The sequence below is a fragment of the Corvus brachyrhynchos genome, unplaced genomic scaffold (assembly GCF_000691975.1).
Source record: "Corvus brachyrhynchos isolate BGI_N302 unplaced genomic scaffold, ASM69197v1 scaffold3, whole genome shotgun sequence".
In the NCBI taxonomy this organism is placed as follows: domain Eukaryota; kingdom Metazoa; phylum Chordata; class Aves; order Passeriformes; family Corvidae; genus Corvus; species Corvus brachyrhynchos.
This window is the reverse complement of record NW_008237619.1, coordinates 10,095,511-10,118,316: the sequence shown is the minus strand read 5'-3', so window position 1 is coordinate 10,118,316 and position 22,806 is coordinate 10,095,511. Positions and strand designations below refer to the sequence as shown.

General features: G+C 41.2%; 1 protein-coding gene across 1 annotated transcript in view; it reads right to left on the bottom strand.

Moving 5' to 3' along the window:
- Positions 1 to 22,806, bottom strand: part of ZBTB20 (zinc finger and BTB domain containing 20) — a 449,829-nt gene that overhangs the window by 147,996 nt on the left and 279,027 nt on the right. The window contains exon 6 of the transcript XR_552321.2: positions 16,614 to 16,714. The gene's annotated coding sequence lies outside the window, so the exon portion shown is untranslated. The remainder of the gene's footprint in view (positions 1 to 16,613; positions 16,715 to 22,806) is intronic.

Sequence of the window (22,806 nt, the reverse complement as noted above, 5' to 3'; positions counted from 1 at the left end):
ATCCCCCCATCCCGTGTGACACCCTGAGGCAAGCATCTGGGAGTGTACGCTGCCCCTCTCTGAAGCAGGTGCAAAGAATGGTAGTCAGCGTGTTTGCTCCCCATGAGCCTGCTGCAGGCAGACAGAAAAGCCTGGAAATCCCTCCAGTAACCCTCCCGGGGGAGAATGAGAATTTAGCCAAGTGCACTTAAGACCAAAATTGTTGCAGAAAGGAGACACATACACTTGTTAAAATCCGTCTGTAACATTCCCTCCCATCCTCCCCTTACTGTGGACCGATCTGGATTTCTGAAGAGTATAATTATGTCTTGCACAATGATTATGAGCTTTGGGAGCTCTCAGAGAAAATTTCCTCACTGCACATGTGGCCATTGGCTGACATACCAAACGCATATCACTCTATTTTTTATCTTTTTTTTTTTAAAACTCTGCATTTTGCTGAGAGAAAGAGGCCAAAGAGAAAGGACAGACACCCAAGCCCACGGCCAGGTTCTGCACTAACCTGGTGTGTCCTGAAAGCCAAAGGGAAGAGCCATTAGAATGGCTTTTGTTTCCAAACACTCCTGTTCCCCTGTCTGCCTTCCCACTACCAACAGTAGGACATCTAATCTATCTGTACATTACCAACAGACCCTATATCAAGAATTATTGACAGATTTTTAATCTACCCCACTTATTTTATGTTCTCCTTTAACAGCCACACGAAATAGATTCTGTCTTCCCTAAGGCAGATGCTCAGAATTCACTGTAAGCCCATGCAGTGACATCAAGGTTTACAATCATTGTCAAGCTACCTGGAAGCTTTAAAAAAACCCCACTGACTGGCAAAATGCTAACAGCAAAAATTACTATAATACACTACCCTCCTCTCTGAATGCACCACTGATGGGCTGGACATGAACTTTGTCAATGGGAAATGTCTTTGTACTGAGTACAATTAATGCTTTTATTAAAAAAAAATCTTTCCTGAATGAGAGAACACATTGTCCACTCATGTGAAAATGGCACCACTATTTATCACAAATGATAGAGCCAGTCAAGAATAAAAGAAATTATTTCACCTGCAAGCTGTGACAATTTGAAGGCATGTAAAGAATAGCATCAGTCAGCTTGTACGGCTGAGGGTAATGGACATCATCTTTTTCCCATCCCAGTCACCATCTTTCCCATTTCCAAAGGGCCTCCAAAGATGAAAATGAACTTGACAATCATTCTGCAAGGCAAACTGACCCTGATTCTTCCAGTCACTTTGTAATTCAATGCAGATGGCAAGAGTGAGATGTTTACTGGCTGGCAGGTAATGAGCCTCGCTGTAGATAATAGTGATGGACGGGCAATCTCGCCTGCTGACAAGGAGGCAACTCAACATGGGCACATGGCATTCATCCATGACTTCATGGAAAAGGATAGCTGTGACAATGCACACAGGTTATGAACTACCCTCCTCTGTTAATGTCAGCATGCAGCTACACTTAAACCTTTCCAGTTCACATTTAAGTAGCATAGAATTGATCCTGATTGTCCACGAAAGTGGAATAGTCAGATTTGTGACCTAATGTTTACTCTTCTATAAGAAGATACTTGATCTGTTTAAACATCTAGATATTCCCTCTTCCCAGGTAATGCCATTCATCACAGCTGTCAGTGCTTCTTTAAAAAAGAAATGACCCTCAGGCATAGCATAAAATTTTGCGGAAGAACTACGCACACCTTTGCCAAAAGAACAAATAGCTTGGGTTTTTTGTACTGGGCTTGTATACACTTTGTGAAAGGCCTACACACACTGAATTATAAATCACTATTTCCATTTCCCCACCCCCACATAAAGCAACTCATATTAAGACCTACTCACTGCCCTGGTTTTTTTTTAATCTCAGACATAAGGGTAGTGGATTTGGACAAGCTCAGCCATTTGATGAGATATACTTAAGCAGCTGGTTCCAAGGGAAAGTCAGAGTAATTCAGAAATGCAACAGAAGATAACAGAAAAGCTCTAACTCCATTCCTCCTCTCCTTGTAACTTTGTGAAGTAAAAATAAAAAATCATACTCAACCAAATCCCACTGATTTCTTTTGTTTCACCAGAATATATTCCTCCTGAAGAAAGTGGGTATGGTTAATATTAATAAAATATATGTTTTAAAAAAGCATTTGTTTTTACACATATATGTAAATATACACACATTTAAACACAGATATTGTTATTCCACAGATAGACACTTGGTCTTAGCTTTCCTCTTCTGAATCGAATATCCTTTCCCTCCTTCCCTGGTGAAATCTGATCATTTGTACTGTACCCGGGCTTCAAGACGTGATAAATGATCCCACTGCTATGCAAGTTTCATCCAAAACTTGTCTCTTCATAGATTCACTCCACATATTCTTTCTACTTTAAAGACTCATGTGATCATCACTTTGATCCGTTCTCCCTCAGCTCTATTAGGGGCACCATCTCTTCAGGGCTTGCAGCTTATAAAAAGACCACCATATTTTGATATGCCTTTGATGTTGTCTTCCAAAGTATCTTTGATTTTTAAGTTCTGTTCAACTCTTTCACCATTAACCTTGATTTCACTTAGGAATTAATAGATCTATAGTTTTATTGGAAGGCTAATTTAGAAATTCTGTTTTCTCTGGCACTGTTTCCCCCCCTTAGCTGGAAAGGTAGGTGAAACCGTACTAAGAAACTGACCAGTGCTTTCAAAAAAAAAGAAACTATAGATAAGCTAATACCTTTCTTGAATTTCGAGTTGCGCTTTTTGAGCAAGTCTCTTACTGAATCATTAAGCTGCCAGCAAATGAAGTGGTTCTGCAGGATGGTAATGAGCCACACAGACCCTCCACACGGCCACTGGTGACTGAGAGCTGTTACTAATGGATGACTACTTAGTAGGACTGTGGTCTCAGTCTTGTGCTTGAAGATTGTCTCCCCCACACAGGACACTTGCATTTCTCCTTCTTTTGATGCTCAGCAAAGATGCTGAAACTGTAGAGGCCAAAGGAACCATATAATTTGAAGTAAACTAAACATAGAGGAGCAAAACACATTCTCAAGAGGAGAAACTGGCACTGTCTTTCAAGTCTCTTTAGTAGGTATTTTCAATTTTTAGCTTATGATATTTGAGATTTATTCGCCCTCCTCAGGCACCACTAAGTGTGACTGAAGATTCATTTTTGCCGGTATAAAGAGACAGATGAAGGCTAAAACCAGGTCAGCCATATACCTGTGCACACTCCCCCCACCCCCAGATTTATTTATACACCCTGACTACGTTCAGGTGACATTCAGATACATTTCAGGTTCTTGAAAAAAAAACCAGCTTCCGTAGACGGAGCTCTATATCTCAGCGTGCCTTCCCTTTATTTAAAACTATCCTGCTTTTCCTCCACAACACTGTTTATCTCCTATTCTTCTGAGGAACAACTTAGTAGACTTCACTCGCTCTCCTCGGTTAAACAGAACTGCTTCTGATGAAGACAAACACATGAAGTCCTTGCAGCAGCTGGCATGGGCAAACCCATCCTTTTCAGTAGCTGCATAGGGCCATCACTGCAGCCTGTTGCCTTTGCTAAGGCACCACCACACAGTTTAAGGGTTCTTTCCCAAGAGCACTCGTAACGCTGCCACAATTATCATTCTGGGCTAACGCTCTAACACCTAACCCTTGGGACACCCGGAGCTTCTGATAAGACACTGCGATGAGAGAATCCAAATGCAGCTCATCAGATCCGTGCCCTTTCCAATGATCCTTCCTATCACTCATCGCACTTGCTATCTCAAACATCTTTGGCACAGAAGCGCAGGCTGGGCGCTACATGACCTGCTCACAGCACTTCGCACCCTCCAGTGCTTAAGTGCACAGTCTCACATCGTAGCAAGAGAGTCCCACCCAGGCTCTCTGCGTAGCCCCGTGGCCCGGCACAGTTCCGACTGTATCACGCCTTTCCGGGAATCTTAGCCCTGCTGGAAAGCATTCAGCATTGAGAGGACCCATCTTTATGCTGATAACACTAAAATATAAAATAATGCCAACAGCTGGTGCTACAAATGGCTTTTAAAAACGATGTTCATTCACTAAAATTCCTCTTGCTACTTTTGACATGAAACACGCAGTCTCTAATTATTCTGATCAAGACGGTGAAATACAAAAACAAACTTTAATTGTGTTTAACAGATATTTAATCAGGACTCACTGAACTACAGATTAAAGCTGAAATTCATAAACCATAATTACCCAATTGTCGCAAGCTTTTTGGTCCACATTCTGCTTCCGTCTGGGCGTCTGGCACTTTGCCCCGAATTTCTTTTAGTGTCTTCTCAGTTTCATTGCTGTTCATGTTTTCCAGCAGAGATTTAGCACAGATTATAAAATATCTGTTCTTGGCAACTTTATTAGTTGTTTTTTCTTAAAAAGATTACATTCCACCTATCCCCATTCTGGGGCTGAATGAACAGGCATATACCATGGGTTATTTCTCATCATGAGCTGTCCTTCCCAACTGCCAGGGTGACCTGCCCTACTCCGGTCCTGATTCTCTGACCATGGTCCTTCCACCAGAGCATCATCCGGATATTGCTTTGAGTGTGCCATGCAACATAACTATCATGAATTACTCCTTCCTTCCTCCAGAGACAGAACTGGGTGCAATATGGTTTCCTGTTTTGGTAGAGGCTTTTTTATGCGCTTGATGCTCTGTATTTATATTTAAGAAGACATGATAAAAGAAATACGCTTCCCATGGGAAGCAGGGGGTGGTAATGTATACACCAACCACCAGTTCCTCAGGGATGTAACTGCACGGGTTCAGACTGCCTCCCAAGCAAGTGACAGATTGTCCTTTAGCACCGAGAGGATGGTTGTGCCAGAGAAGCCTGGCTGTTGACAGCAGTTTTCTAGGGACCTCCATACACTGTGTGCAGGTCATGTCAGAACTCCAAAGGCAAGGATTCCCTCCCCAGGAAGCATTCTCAGGAGCTTGCAAGGGAAGATTATGTGGCATTTCAGACACAGGAAAAACAGCTTAAGAAACTCCGGGTCAAGGTGGTGAAAACAAAGACACTTCACCTTATCAGAAGGGGGGAGGGGGTTTCACACACTCAGCCTGTTCTGTTGTGGGGAAACACAGAACTGCTGTTAGGCTTAATGCCTCAGAAATTTGTGCCATGAGACCAAATGGCGTGAGATATGGAAAAGATAGTGTGGAAGATGGGATCTCAGCTCTCTGCTAAGATACAAAAAAGAGTGAGCTTGTTTAAAAACCAGGATGCCCTTCCATGTGTACCTGCTATTGCTTTTTCTCTTAATAGCTGGAGTGCTCTTGAAGAATTCCTAGTCTGGGTGAAGATATATGGAACCCCACTGAAGTTCTGGCAGAGGTATTAGGCCTTCACGGCCATTCATTCAGTTCAAACAATTTCCTGACAATAAGTATAAGAATACAGGCTAAACCTTTACCTTCCTTTGGACCTGTTTTTAGCTAATGTGCAAAACATATGTGTCTATTTTTTTCTCTTTTGCATCTTCCAAACATTCTTCATCATCAAAAATAGTATTTCATACATTTCTTTCTATCATGGTCTTTATGCCCTATCTCCACTTTCACTTCTTTTGAAGAGACAGGCACTGAACCTTCACATACCAGACACATACCTTCTTCATCAGCTCCTTCAGAGCAAGTCTTAAACAAGAAGCAGTACCACCTTAGTAGTCACTGCTGTACTTACATCAAACTGCTTTTTTGTTTGTTTGTGTCTGAAACCTCCTCTGAGCTTTCAGGACTTGACAGTCTCTGCAAGAACCCATATCTCACATTTAACAGCAGTCAGACACAAGCATGTGAACACAGAGAGACAGGGAGAAGTATGCTATTTCTTTTGTTTCTTTTCCTGCAGAAGAGAGATTTGATTCTTTCTGTCAGCCACATAGTCTGAAGTCCAGCCACAGTTCAGTCTGTCCAGCCTATGCAGAAGTCTGACAAGAACACAGGGTGGTTGATGACTTGCCATACATTGCAAGCCTGATTTTTCACAGGCAAATTGTTTTCCAGTTTGGCACAGTTGTTTGTCCAAGGGTTTCAAGCTTCGTATTTAAACAGTGATAAAGAAATTGCTATCCAGTGTTAGTGTCATTCTTCATTCAGACTGTTCCTCTGAAAACAGCCTACAGCCTTTGAGATGCAAAATGTATCGTTTTAATGTAGTCAAGGTCCCCGCTTGCAACATTGCTAAATCTATTTAGCAGATTCTTCCTGCTATAATCTGTCCCCAGACCTGAAGAAGCTCAGTGATTTTAAGTGGTTTAAGCTAATGATAATGGTTAGTGCCGAGAACAGATGTACCTGGCTGTGGTGTGATCTATTCTATTCGGCTGTTAGGAGCTGTGTATTCATATTGACTTAACATTTTATGTCTATTTTCAAGGTGTGATGGCTGCATGGGGTGCAGTCTGGGTTTTTTGCCCTCACATATGATGTATTGTCTGCCTGTGCTTTTGATACATGGCGACTGCATGGAGAGATAAGAACATGTGCCTGTTTGCTCTGATGCCTTCCCAAGATTTTGTATGTCTGTTCTTGCTGTCCACTGACACAACTATGGGAAGTAATAATATACACCTGTATTCACACCAGACCATGACCCAGGAAACAGTTGCACAGATTAGCTGTGCATGCAGAGAGTTTGATGACTATGCTATGTATTACAGAAGTTTACCTTGCCTGTGAAGGTACTGTGCATGACTAATTAATTCCCTATAACTGGTGGTTGCATTGAGAACATGGCAAGTAGAAGCTGTTTTACTATTCTTCTCCATCCATAACACAACAGAATGTAAAACTCCTCAGTTGTGTCAATAAATGGTGCTTCACTTCCCCTCAGCACAATGAAGTGAAATTTCTGCTGAAAATGATTTTCCTGATCATACTGGAGGCTTGGTCTTGCCAGTCACAAACATCTGCTATTGCCACCCTCTGGTAACAATGCACTGCTTGGGGCTATGATGCAGAGGAGGTCTTGTATCTTAAGACCTCACCACAGTCTTCCGACAAATAAGCAAATTCTTCCTACTTACATGGATCCTGATCTTCTGCTAGTGGGAGTTACAGTTCAGCTCTTGCAGAATAAATGCAACCTTAACTGTTCCACATTACCCTTGTGCAACAGGAGATATGTCTACTGAAAATGAATGCAGTCTCCTTGAACAAATCTCCTGTGAGAATCCAAAAAGCAGACACAAATGCAAAGCCGTGTGCAGCTCTAGCAGAGGCGCCATCTCCACGCTGACTAAACGAACGGAACTTTTAAGGGAAGATCCAGCAAGGTTAAAATCCAAAACCATTTAAACAACCATAATCATGGACAGGTTGAGAGATATGCAAAACCATGACAAGACACAAGATCTCAAGAGACATTTAAATTACTACCCTGATCTGTAAAGATTTACTGAGGGTGCCGAAGTGCAGCTCTGGACCAGCACACTGCCAGTTCAAGTTCTGAACAGTACTTTAAGCAGTTCTTGTGCTACAGGGCAGCGCAGTGATGTGCTGCAGTGCTAGAAACAAGAGGTTAAAAGGTTAAATTCAGAAGCCTAATTTTCTCTGATAGTTTGGCCAACTTGACTAAAGCAAAGCCCAGCTAAATGACAGGCACTATAAGCTTAATTCCATAGCTTGATGCCTCTCAATCAAAGAATGACACCAGTATCATAAACTTAATTTTCATTTCAGTACAAGGAATAGTTACTCAGATGTGATTGATACACATTCTCTCCAATCCCTAAACCATGTTCTGGGCTCTTTGTCTCTTTGAAAATAGGAATGCATTCTTATGAAAATATTACAGGCTAAATACCTAGGACACTGCTTCATAAAACAGGTAACTTTACTATGAAAAAGTAAGAATATAATCTAATTCTGACCTTTGAGGTTCTGCCTATACATTAACTTCTCATTACCCCATTTCCCTCTCAAGTCTAACTACCACAGAAGTCAACTTGCCCTGCATTACCGCTCAGAACATGTTCTATAAACATCCTCCCTTTTCCCAAACCCCTCTTTCCCCTGACAGGACTTTATACAGATGTATAGGAGAAAATGCCTAGCATCTGACATTTAATAAGAATCTCAAAGAGAATACACACAAAGTGCATTAAGATTTTCTCTCTGGTACTCAAAAGGAGGTGAATGCTGTTAGCCCACTGCTAGGGGACTAGTCTGTATCTGAAACTGGGATCTCTGTTTCTGCAGCCAATACAGCCATTTCTCTCTTACATTTTACATTCCAGCTAATAAGGTTCATATTTTTGATCTGGGAAGAAAACATCTTTGCTGGAAGTCATGATTGTGGAATTGGGTAGTCCTCAATAAAAAAACCAAAACAACTTAAGTGGCACTAATCTGGGATCTCTCACACTGGGACATGACACTGTACCAGCTATGCTTGGCTCACATTTTTAAGACATGTTTTTCAGCTATGATGCTGAGAAATTTCTATGGGTTTGGTTTTAAGTGCAAATTGCTGTTGATAGAATTTAAACTGAAGTTCAAATATGCCAAATACCATACAGAAGGCTCTAAAAATGCTTCATTACCTTCCATCATTCTAGTGGTCCTATTCATCTCCCATTTGTTTCTGATATGCACACATTACCTAATACATTTACATGTATTGGACAGTGGGTCCTTGCAAGAGGCAGCCTGGACTCAGCCAACAGTGCCTTTTAAACTTCAAGCAGTAATAGTGATTAGAAGTATCACCTAGAAACTGAAAAATCCATGACCATAACCTCTCAGGCAAAGAAAATAGCCCTGCAGGACCACCCCAGGCAAGGGGTAGCATGGGGGAATTTTGCATAGATCAGCAGCTGAAGAGACATGCGGGGACAGTGGGAGAGGAGCAAGGAGTTTGGGGCTGCTGCTGAATGACAAGAGGCCTCAAGGAAAAATTAAAAGACACAAAGAGACCCCTTGCTACACCTCCCAGCACAGAGCCCCTGCAAGGCAGTGATTTCACCAGCACACACAGGCAAAGGACTGCATTTCTTCTCCCCACAAGGACTGCAGCCCATAGAGAAGGAGTGAGGAGCATGAGGTGCAACAAGGGCAACAGAAGAGACATGAGACAGACAACTGTTTTCTACCCCAAAGTCTAACATGAGAGGGAAAATACTCAGCTTCTTTAAACATCATTAGGCATGAGTTCTCTCCAGCAGGCAGTGAGGCCAGAGCTCCTCGCACACTGACAGGGCAAGCAGCAAAGCTGGCACTGCAGCCAGCTGAGTCAGGACCTGGTCACAGTCAACAAATATGTGCTGTGTGGCAGGTAAGGTGTGCCATGGCTTGCAAGACACCTGAACATCTGCCTTTTCCCACTTTGGGAAGCACTTGTGCCAACTACCACACTGATGGCAACTCGTGGCCCAGGACTAAACCAAACCGGACTGACTCCACAACAGGGAAGGGACCAGGGGCCTAGGGAAGATGGTGCTACAGCCACAGTGTAGGACAGGGAGGATAATGTTATTCTGTTAACCAAACAGGAGTTGTTTATGTAACCAAAAAGGAAAAATGTGAAGATGTCAAAAGCCTATTTTGACATGAGCGAGAAAGGAAAGCATTCATTAATGTCTAATAACAGTCTTTATTCTTGTACCAAACTTTATAAACTGACCAGAGTTCACTTGTAATCTGTTAGTCAACCCAACACTCTGAAGAAACTTCTTATAAGGGAGGAGAAAATCCCTAATTATTAAAAATAACCATAGGCTGTGCTTTAAGGTTTTGGTTTGAATCCAGTATTCGCAAGAGAAACCTTTCAACAGAAGGCACCAAGGAATTCTCATGGAATAGCTACAGGATCAGGACACGTATTTCCAGCAAAAGCTGGCCTTTCTTTCCCCTCCTCCCAATCCCCTTATTCCCAAAAGATACCAAGAAAACACAAGATTGTTGGGATTTCTATAAGAAGATTTGGCAGGTTTTTCATATTTGTTTAGACTGTAAGATATAATTTGAATTTGGGTCTTGCCTCTTTCTCTCTCAGAGAAGAAGAATGAGTTATTTGTTCTCTGAATAAGTATTTGTTATTAGTGGATCAGACATGGATAAGGTATATTATTACAACCATGTTTGTGAGGTATGATTTACATTGTTTGCTGCATATCATCTTAGGCTGTCTTTAATTTTGTTATACTTTAGGGGGTTTTTGTTTGGGTTTATGCATTTAGTCACAGTTGGTTGTGTTTTGAACTTGGAAAAAAATTAATACAAAGGAAATTAAAAAAAGAAAAAGAAAATATTTTCAAAATGATGTGGAAATCAAATCTATCCCTGAGTAATTTGATTTGTAGGAAATGGAGAGCAAAGCATTACAAAGCATTACAAACAGAATGCCTTGAAGTGCATCATAATTACTTACATGTGCAAATACATCGTCTAGGTTTAGGAATTCGGTTAATAATAGTCATAATAATTCCATGCCCTTACACCAGGCCTTTCTTCCAAGCTTCTCCACGTTTGTGTAAGCAGTCATTAACTAATGCCTGGGTACCTGTAAGCACTCTGCTGCCCTTATGTGTGGAGAAATAAGGGAAATAGGGGCAAAAGCTCTCCAGGGTTAAGGACAAACTATGATTTGCTCTACAGGTGGGAGACAACTGCAGATGATTGTCTTCTAACTACAGGTGCATCAGAGGTGCAGAAGTTTGTAGCTGATCTGACATTTCTACAACTTCATGGCTCTGTAAGAATGAAGGAGTGCAACAAACACACATCTTACACCTTCTGTTCCAGAAAGTTTAAAGGTTAAAAATTGACGTAAGTCAGATCCATGTTCCATCTTTGGTGGAAGACTGGTATATACAAAAACATACTGATGCTTTGTATCAAAGCACAAAGATTAACAAATTTGCCTTGTTTGGAGCTGTTTATGAGTGCAAATGGTTTTCATCTGAGGCTCCACAAATGGTTTTCAGACTAGGCATCCTTTGTGGAAATCTGGGCTGAATGTGGAAGGAATCTGGAGAACGGTACCCTATGAAGTTCAGTTGTTATAGAAAGTCCCAAACACCAATTTCATGCTTGTAGATTATTCTCACATTGATCTCTTAAGTTTTAAGAGACCTGAAACTCTTAACAAAAATCTGAGCATGCCATATTACCCGAAAGCTTTTCCACAATTCCAGGCCGTGAAGAAATGTTGGATTTTATACTCTTCTGCTGTTTATTCCATGCCACTTCCTCCATGTACAACTACATTACTCTCTCTCACAACTCATGAGAGGAACCCATGGTTTCTGCAGCCCAGGTCTTTAACACTCCAACCTTATTTTACCAGAATAAATGTTTTCATGCTTCATTGGATGACCAAAATCCAAGATTGCCAAATACTTCTGCTGTTTCATTTAGCCATGCAATAATTCTAATGCTTTGAACTAGTACCTGCTGAAATAGCAATAAATTACTGACCCACACAGACACACAACTGCCTGTTCGAGGGGTTTGACATTCACACATCCCATTCTCTCTCAGCCTACATTTCTGTGCTCCCTGTGGCTGCAACAAGAAAGTGTCTCTCCATACATTTTTATTACCTGTTATGCTTTACACTAATAAAAACACTGGATATTATTTATTTGTCTGGCTGACTGACAAAGCCAGGCATCAAAGCATCATTCCAGTGTCAAATACTTCAACGCTCTAATCTTTCAGAACTTGTAAAGCAATCTCTTACGGCGCTTTGTGGGCTGTGAGATCACCCTGACAAACTGTGATAATGTTGGCAATCTCCAAATGGGTGTTCATTTGCAATCTTACTACAGAGGAATTGCTATGTTTCCAAATTTGAGGGCTTGACATAATCTGTCTTCACAAAGCTATCAGGGTCTGTCATAAGGCTGTCTGTGACCCAGGGATTTTATGGGGTCAATATCTATCCCCAGTGAAACTTCATTGCAGGCAGTGGAATTACCTAGAGTACGACTTTCTCTATCTATTTGCTTTCTTTCTCTTTATTTAAAATACCCCTTCTTTGTACTATATGTTTTGAAGTGCAAACAGCACCTACTAATAACATCTGAGCCGGGTAGGGGAGACTGCTCCTCCAAATCATGGCCTGTTCCTTACAGTTCATGCCAAACCCTCTGCTCCCCTCATCACACTGAGTGACTAAGAAACAATGCAAATGTCAGGTCAAGCTACAGAGCTATTGCCATCATCTCTTCCCTTCCGTATGCTCCCAGCACTGGCAGTCTCTGGGCTGCAGTCCACAGGATATCCACAATTATGGCCCAGATTGAGGGAGGGGTAGAAAAACGATGGTACTCTGCCAATTATGTCAGAACCTAAACTTGATCCATTTTAAAACTGAAGCTGGGGACTGTGGGATAGCACTGTGTTTGCTATAATTTGTGTAAGGAAAAGAAAATAACTTATCATCTCAAAAAAAAAAAAAAAAAGGCAGAGTTAATGCAGACCTATAATAAATAACTATTTTATATTTACCTCTGAACCTTATATTTAACTACAGACAATGCTATCTGGATGCAGAAGGATGATTTTTAAAATGCTGTAAGATGGTTAAGCACCTCAAGAAAAAGCGAGACAGGGAGTGTCAGGCTTTGTTATATTCATGAGGGCCACACAACTGCTAGTGAAGTAATTCTGTTTTAAAATTACTTAGGATTCCTTTAGAAAAGCCGGGAACACAGGATGGAAATAGAAAACTAAAAAAAGTGCATCCAGTGTTTCAAAATACTCTCCCTGCACAACACCCTTTCCCTGCTATCATCTCCTGAGGCAAATTTCCCAGGCAGTTCCTCACACTTACGGAAAGATCCTCCCCAAATCCTGCACAGGGTGGGGGTGAGCAGCTGGAACCTGTCCATGGTCGGGTCAAAAAGCCCATGCCAGGCAGAGGCTCTGGGGCACAAGCTGAGCTTTAAACACTGGCTTGGATACTCTGCTGAACTGATGTTGGAATGTGTTTTGCTATGTTTACTACGGTTTTACAAACTAAGTTCTCTTCCTTGGATTATTCCATCTAACCAAAACAAAAGCTGAGAAAGATGCACCATACTTTGTTTTATCCCCATTTAAGCTATTTTCTGCATTTCATTCTCTGTGAAAAGGAAAGTCAGCGTCACTATCCAACCTTAGGAATAAGGACCTAGCTGCAATGCTACTGGAAAATTTTGGAATCCAAGTAAATTCCAAACTCGTATTATGGCCTGAATTTACAGCAAACTTGCTCCTGCTCTCAAAACGCCTACTGCTTTCACCAGGAGCAGCAGTTATCCCTTGTGCCTCCTTAATCTTTCAGGAAAGAATGCACAGCCTTGGAAGCCCAAGGTAAATGTTTTAATGTGTGTGCTATCTTGCTGAAGTCAGTAGGTTGCATGAATATTAAAAAAAGGTTGCATGAAAAGATAGCACAAAGATCCATGGGCTTCAAAAGGTTAAGCAGCTTCACTAATACAAACACTGCAGTTGGGACAGCCCTGAACAGAGCAATACAACTGGTATGTGCTTTTCCTTCCTAAAAATCCTTTCTTGAGGGTGAATGTTATTTATTTTACAGTAAGCGGAAAACTGTTGAGTAGGCTTTTATACTAGTTATTATTTGACTCTTTTGTACAAAAATCTATTTTTAAAGACAAAAAAGTCAAAGCAAAGAGTCCTACCTCTCTGCTAATACCACTTCAGAAGGTTTTTGCTAGCCACAGCTGAATTACAGCAATGTTTCTCCTTTTTAATTTCCATCTTTTTAGTATTTTCAACACTGACAACAAAATTTTCCAAAAAATAAAGAAAACAGACTGTCACTGGTAGATCAGTATTTATAGATGGAAAGAATACAGAAACATATTAAATTTACCCTAAACAAGGGGGCTTATACCATGACAGAAACTTATAGTGTAATTCATTTGTCTTATAAATTACATCCCTGGGGATATCCCTGAAAATTAATTAGGTCAGAGAGGGAAGGAAAAAAACCTGAAAACTTCTCAAAACTACAGGAAACTAAGTTTTAAACACAGCAGTATCAAAAATCTCACTATAAAGTTCTTCCCTCCTCTTCCCCTATTCTTCTTTCAAGGAGACCAAGATCCTCATATTGAGAATCATTTTGGCCCACCAAGGTCAAGGAAACCATATACATTCAAGTACAAAACATTTCTGAAACTGAAGATTTTGCAAGCAGCTCTGCCTTTTCAAACAGCAAACTCCCTGGAAGAATTATGAAATATAATTTAGTAAAGACATTCATTGTGCTAATGTGGCTTTAAACACAAAGTTACAGTCACAAGATGTGGACAGGATACATTCATCACACAACAGAGAAAAGCAAAGGGGAGGATGGCAGAAGGAAACAATAAGAATTTTAGACGAATTTTAATACCGGCCAAACTCATCCTCAAATCAAAACTCTGAAGGTTTGCCTGTTCATTAGTTTCTCTAGAGTTTAGGAAAAAAGGAATTTGCCCATGTACTCTCCCTGTAGCTCCCTGTCTTCATTTTGTGCAAGAAACAGCACTTAGGTTTTTTCACTCTTCTCAACACAGTTCACCGGATTGGAAGTGTTGATACACGTACGCAAAATCCAAGACATTTTCTGATTCCATTTGTAATGTAGATCAAATTTCGTACTTCCTGATGCCTGTGCCACCTTCCAGGACTAAGGGAAGAATAGAAAGACAACAAAATGCGGGGACGTAACTGAGCTGATGGTGCTTTATCACTGAAACTTTAACAGACTGCATCAATGGATAACTCCACAGTACAGATTTCACCTGGATCACATGAGGGCATGAGATGCCATTTCTGCCAGCCCTTGCAAGTGTTAATGTTAGCAGCAAGGAATAAAAGGTATCAGATAAGGCACAGAGCTTGCTGGTAAAAGTCAACACATCAAAATATATTTTAAAAACTGCATCAGAGAATTTATAATGGATCCGTGCTTTGCATTTTGAGGTGACAGAGTTCTCGATCTGGTAGAAAGTTCCCAAAGCTCAATTTACTACATTGTCAAAATATAGCCTGAGGGGACAATCTGACTTACAGCATCTTTATGACTGGTGATGAAAGAACCTCGCTTGGCTTTTAGATCCCAAGTTTGGCTCAAGATAGTGCAGTAGAGAACAGAACATCTTCTGTTTTATGCTGGGTGTTCACAGTGTTCCTCTTCAGCACAGAATTAGGTTTTACTCTATAGAATTCTCACACAGCTCGCTGATGGGTTAGAATTCACACCTTCAGATTTTGGGGATATACTTCACACCCGGCATTGTTACTGCTACTAAAGATACAGATTACACTGTCCTCATGTCATTGTGGCATCTGTAACAGAAAACTTTAGAAAATTCAGGGAAAAACTGCATCTTTTAGAAGGCCACAGCATGTCTTATTCATTATTCTTATTCTTGGAGAGACTTCAGAGCACAGTAACCGCATTAATTGAACATTATACGGACAGCCAAGCAAAGCTCAGTTACTGTGCAGATTTTACTGCTTTTTGCCATGTTGCTTCAAAACACATTTCATGTTTTAACCAGTCATATATACATATGAAAGCATTTCGCAACACTGGACAATGCTACAGATCCACAGGAAATAACTGCTTCACAAACATGAAGCAATCTGCACAAATATAAATAGCGTGGCCCAAATCTGTTCTAAATTATGCTTGTGCAAACCCATGGAAGTCAACTAGTACCACTAACAGAACAGAACACACAAGAGCATGTAAAAGTATAAAATATGGCTCTACTGTTCCGCTATTCATGGTCCAAACCCTGCCAGCCTGCCATCACTTACATTCTACTACTTTACCAGCGTGGCTCTACAGGAAATAAGAAAAATACTGGGATTTCTAGCTCTCTCATGCACTGGGGGACACAAGTCCAAGAACATACGGGCTTAAATGTGTCAGCATCCTACATCACTCTTATTTGAAGAACATTTTTAATTTTTGTGGGTGGAGTCCAAAATTCTAATGCCATATTAACACACAGTGGCTGTTTCTGTAAGGCGGATGTCACAGGGAGCGTATGTGTAGCAGTCCAAGGACAGCATTTTAACTTGATTTCAAGTGATTTTCTGAATTGTAATACCCTCAAAAGATGAAGTACTGATGCTGCTGGCAGGATATTTCACAACTTTTGTCTTCACAGTTTCATCCAGTCACCTCAATTCTGACCTCTAAGATATCATGCTATTGCAGATCTGGACTCCACACAAGGCTGTTTCAACAAATCTCATTTTGCTCTCTAATACACAGCATGTGACTTCAGGATTGGTATTTTCAATGCTGAACCGAGTTATACGAGTGATGAATGCTACTCTAGGCAAAAAGAAAGACTAATAGCAGAAGATTCTTTGCCATGCTAACTCTAACTAAATTTCAATCCCAACCTTCTCAAATGAATTAACCTCTTTACCAAACTCGCAGGTACAGACAGATACTGTGGGAATCAGCCATGTAACTCTTCCAATTGGACACAGTGAGTAAAGTATTGCCAAAGGCTTTTCGGCTGTGACTCAACAGGTGGTTTGGCACCAAGATTTCTACCTGTTTGTGGTTTTCATCTCTGATTTCAAGACAGAAAATGAGATTATACCTTTCAATGCTGCATCTCAAGCAGGCTGTACGTAGAGCAAGGTTTCATTCCAACCAAATCTCTCTCTCTCTTGCAAAGCTGAGGAAAACTGCCAACCACTGCTGCTCTTGACATCAACATGCGATGCAGATGTCAGGAAAGGGAATAGAAAAGGGAGAGAAGAAAAAAGGAAAATAAAACTGTAAGTTTTACATAAACAAGAAACTGTACTTAATGACTACATCTGAGGAAAACAAAATAAAAAGTACTGGCTTTAGTATAAGGAAAAAAATAAACAAAACCTTGGAACAGTTTAATCTAAGAGGTTGGGGGGGGGAGTTTGTTTTATTTTTTGGATTTTGTTTTTTTTTTTTTTTTTTTTAGTTTATTTGATACACAGAATTTTTGTTTACATTTAGTTCCAGGAGATAAAATACCTTTACATGATGAACTTGAAGGGACAACATAAAAGAAACAAATCTATCATAGCATCAAAATTAACTACTGCATTACTCAGAGAAGAGTCTAAGCACCTTTAACAAACACCCTGAAAAGCAGCCAAAGCACTCACAACATATGTTCTTCCCTGCAAATAGCCCAGGGTGCAAGAGGTGGGTTTCATTTTTCAGTTTTTAAAGCCTTCTGCATAGGCCTAACTCTGCCTTTGTTGAAGGTGGTGTTAACACACACTGAATGCAGAAGGAACTGAATGTGGGTAACTGCATACTTTGAAAAATCACACCCAATATGTTCGACTGATGCCATCGTTTCCCGAGGACAAGTGTAGGCTACGGAATACTACAAATAATAGAGAGCAGTCATCTAAAGCAAGCTTCCCAGAACCAAGGAAGCATATTTCAATACTGTTTCACAGATAATTGGGGATGCACATCTTCAAAATAGTAGTCAAGAGTAGGTAAAGACTGTCTAGAGATGCTTACTCTACTCAGTGACAGAAGTCTCAATGCCTTTTCATAAAATAAGGGTTCTTCAAAGCAACTCTCAACAACCATTAAGAGAACAGTCAGTGAATCTATGCTTTTCGGATTAAAGCAAGAAAATGAAAGTCAGTACTTCTCCACAGACATAGATGTAATGAGAATGACTTTAATACATCAGCATTTGAGACATCCAAATGGGCCCACATTCACTAGTGCACAGAAAAGTGGAACCCTAATGACCAGCAAGAACTTTGCTTTGCCCTGGTAAAATCCTTTCAGGATACATTAATTTGCCTATGGAAAATGAGACCCTCATAATTAAAATGTATTAAATCATCTATACTAAGAAAGACTGAGCTGAAGAGAAAATGGAAGTATCTTATCATGATGATATAATCACTTGAGGGAAAGGGGCCCCAAAATGTTCTATTCCTGAGTTGGAAGAATCAGCCAAATGGGTCTTTCTTCCTCATGAGAAGGTCTTTCCACAAAAATACACTTCTCAGATAACCAAACTAGAATTTTTTTCTTCAACTACCTGGAAAAGGAGGGGGAAAAAAAGAGTAAAGAGTATTTTAGAACCAGCAGTTGGCAAATATTAATTTGACTTTTCTTGGGTAAAACAGTTATTCCACAAGAAAATTTTCATTTCAAGAAAAAAGAATTTCCACTGAAAAATCATTCTGATGAAAAACGCCTGGCCACAGCTACAAAGGCTAACACCACTGGCCTCAGCCAGGGGAAGGTCAATGCCAAGGCCAGTGGACTGGATCTGCCACAGTCCTCTTGCAGAATCATGGGCACAGTGCATCCATTCGCCGTGATGTTCCTTCTGCTCCAGCTTTTCTGCCTACATAGACCCTCCCCTCTCCAGGGCAGGAACCGTCTCTCACTGTACTTCGTGCACAGCCTGCTGCAACACGTGTTTTTGATGGCTTTCAGCACTACAGCAGCAACAGTGTCTTTTCCTCCTACAGCAGCTACTCCCCAATATCAAGATGAGGAGAAAAACGTGACCTATGGCTGCAACACACTGCTAATCAAACACCATTGTATAGCATGGGGATGTGGGGGGGATGCCTTTTCATCACAGAACTAATCAGAGTTTATACACACAAAATCAGTAAACTGTAGACTTCAGTCTTGTGATTTGTGTTCCAAGCTGCCAGAAATAAGGCAGGAAAGAGGGGTGGGGAAGGGGGGTAGGGGGGAAGTAGCTCCTGTGTTCATAATGAAAGAAGAGAGATGACTGGAGTAAGAGCAGATGAGGTTACAAGGCAACAGCAGTGCCATGAGTTGTTTGGGCTTAAAGCCAGATGTCGTGTATTTCCTTTGATTGTTTCTAAATAATTAATGGTATTAATTTAATCATGTGACCCACCCACCCCCTTTTTAGTATTTGGCTCTGTGCACTAACACTAAATATAAAGGAGGAAAACGGTACTGTCTATAGCATACTGAATATTGATGCTATGTGTTTGGACTGCAGCAACAGCTGATACTCATATCCCTGAGACTCTGTATTGCACAGCACTCACACAGTGTTTGCATGAAGGAGATGGGAGTAGTATCCTTCATACTCCATCCATAAACCAACTCAACTATGGCATATGGACACTGCATGTCTGAAGTAGTAAAAGAGAGGGTACATTGCTCCCTCTCCGCCCACACTAAGATGAACCTGCCACTACTATTTCACGTAACATTTTCTGGCAAGCTCCCAGTTTTCAGTCATGCTGGTTTACTTGAAAGAAACACTCAGAGGAGACTCTGCTTGTCTTGCTGTTCGAACAAACAAAATAATCACGCATCTTGAGTTAATGGCCCAAAGCTTAATGAAGATCATAGGAAAGAGGCTGCCTGTGAAGGGAGCGTTCCCTTCTGACTTAGCCACATAAGCCACTGCTGTTGGCAAAAGGAAATGGATTATGAGGATAATAAGTAACCCAGAGCTCTGGTCTAGACAAGCCTTTGCTTGGTACAGTAGCAGTAAGTGCACAGAGAGAACAGCAACAACCAGCAGTAAAAATTTCATTTCCCCACAATTTTCTACCCCAGGGCAGCAGCAGCATCAGCAGGAGGACCCGTGTTTCCTTCTCATGGGAATATTTGAGCTGAGTACTAGGACCGCTGGAATCTAACAGCGGAATTCCTGAACAAAGAAAGGCTAGTGAAAGCAGATCCCTACATGCATGATTCTATGATATGCACTCAGGAGAAACGTCTGCCCACCCTCCTGTATACGACAGTGTACTTTCAGCTCCCCTTGTCAAGTCTCCGGTCCCACCCATCTTACCTACCTTTTTTCCCTACCACATTCTCACTTATCTTGAATCCTGTGGTACCCACCACAGAATCAGAATCATAGAACTGTCTGAATTGGAAGGGACTTTTAAAGGTCACCTAGTCCAACCCTCCTGCAAGGGGCAGGGACCTCTCTCTTCAACCAGATCAGCTTGCTCAGAGCTCTGTCCAACCTAACCTTGAATACTTCCAGGAATGGGGCACACACCACCTCTCTCGGCAACCTGTTTCAGCGCTTTATTCACCATCAGATAGTATTAAATGGGGCAGCTGGGAGGTAATGGAGAAAGAAATCTGACAGCTTGGAGCAGACCCTTGTTTTGTCCAGTAATGCCCCAGACTTCTGGAGGTAAGGACAAAGTGATATCACAGATGTCAAAAGAAGTTTCCAAAAGTCTGCATAAAGCTAACCTCACCAAAGCATACCTGTGGGGAGTCAGAGAGGGCTTGGTCAAGTCTCATTTCCTAGATTTTATCCATGGCTCCCTAGCTGGATGTCATTCTGCAGCTAAACTATCAGATCAAGACTGGCAGTGGTGCATTTTATAGTTACATTTCGTCAGTCAAGGGAAGTGAAAACCAAAGAATTCTCCACTAGAAAGCCTGATCCTAATCTTCAAGGACTTGACCCTAAGATTAGCTCAGCTGGTTAGAGCACAGTGCTAATAATGCCAAGACTGTGGGTTTAGGCCCTGTATGGGCCATTCACTTAAAAGTTGGACTCGATGATCCTTGTGGGTCCCTCCCAACCCAGAATATTCTGTACCTTCCGACTTGTCAGTCAAGGCCTAGCAATCCTAAGGCATATTCCTTCACCACCAACCCACCACAGGTTCATAGGGAGAAGTCTGTCTCATTACATAAAGATCATATGAGAAGTACACCTGAGTCCTTCAGCTGGGACTGGAGCAGCACCAAAACCAGCTCTGGCCCTGCACACTGCAGAGAACATCACCTGGAGGGAGCATCACCACTGCCAAATCACAGCACGAGGCACTGCAGACAGGGTGGCAGAGTGCCACGGGTACCAGAGCTCAAGCTGTGGGGCTCTTTGGCAAGAAAGGAGCAGGATAAATACCACACTGCCTGGGCTGGGAAGAAAACATCTCTCCCTCTCCTATTAGTGCTTCTCTAACATGGTTATAAGGTTGAATAAAATTATGGGCTTATTGCTCATGGAAACATGTAAATGGAGAAAATACTAAATCATACCAGTTAAACAAGATGAGGAAGAGTAACATACAGCCCAACTTCAAGTGACTCCTTCAGTTCCTACCAGCTACCTAGAGTAGAGTGGCAACACTTACACAAGCAAAAAGCCCATCAGGAATACCCGATGCCAGAGTCCTCCCCCTTGGAAGTCATTCACAGAAAATGGGCTCTGCAGCTTTGAACTGGAACAAGAGGAAACTGCTTCTAGACAGGAATGACCACAGAAATGACTACACTTTTTGCAAGGTAGAAACACTGCAAATAGACAAAAATACAGCTGAACAGTCACAGCACTTTATAAGCAGCCCCTGTACCCAACTGCTTGGTTTTCAGGATTTTGGGAGGTTGTGGTAGAGTGAGAAGACAGCATTTTTTCTATGGTGACAAGGATCTCTGAAAGTGTCTACGTGTCAGCCTTGGCCGAGAACGTATCCTTTGTTCCTTCTTCTGCATTATTTCCCTTTAATGATAGCCTTGCAGTGAATCCCATTTGTGAGCTGCTCAAATAAATGCAAATTTTATCTTGTAAGCAATACCCTCCAAAATATAACTACCACTGAAAATAAAAATTTGAAGAGCTAAAAGGCACTGGGTCTTCCCTAGCGCCCCCATCTCCCCAGTGCACTGAACTGCTTGCTATTATTATATATGGAGTACCAGGCAGGGTACTTGCTATTATAAATATGTACTGTATTGAAATATATAGCCCAAGTCCCCAGGGCCCAACATTCTAATTAGAACTACAGTTGTGCAAATAACTGATTTATTTGGCTAGCTGACCAAACTGAGAATCTTGGAAAGGAAAAAAAAAACCACAAACAAAAATCACCTATGTGTTTAATGAAATGGGTTTGTTTTTTTGGTTTTTTTTGTTTGCGTTCAATATATTTCAATTAAAATTGACTAAGTTTCAAAACAAAACCAGAAACCTTGTTTAGAAATACCAAAACAAAATCTTCTAGCTTTCCAAAATTTTTAATTTTCTTCTTAGTTTATTTTTTTTTTTGCATAATTTTGGCTAACCCATATCTGAGGTGAGCAGCTTTCAGCAAATGAAACATTTGACTCAACAGTTTTACCCAGATTTAAATCTAAGGGCTGAATTGTGAGTCAAGCAGCTCTTGACTTAATGAAAGAACAGGGAAGCAGAGGATCTGCATTATCTTCTTGGGTCAGCCCCTATCTTTGCACCCAAGGTGAGTTATTATTTAATTTTTCTGTGGTTGTCTCTCTGTCCACACTTTGTCTCTGCAGTCTCTGAGCTTGTTGGGGTTACATGCACCTCCTACAGCATGTCTGTACAGCGCCTAAAACAACAGACTGCTCATCTCAACTGGGGCTTATATGATTTACTAAAATATAAATAACTCCTCAACTGCAGTCAAATCTCTTTTTAATGCCAATAGTTTCACTCGCATATATTTAGCAGCCCATCATGGGAACATCAGCTTCTTTTTTAATTAATTACTTATTAATAGATGTAAAATATGAACGGACAGCAAGCCTAGATTTTTCCTGCTTCATCAATTTCAGCACTCAAAGAAAGCATCTCGTTTACAGCTACCAGGAACCAACAGGGACATGTAATGAATGAAGCCTGAAACCCAAGATCCCCTCAGCACTTTTGTACCCCCATTATTTGGGGACAAATCCTCTCCTCCCTCCAGGGAAGGAAGACTAGCTGGATTGAAAGAGCTGGAAAAAGTGGAAAGTCACACAGGCAACCTTCAAATTCCCTGTGCAGGGCTTTAGGCACA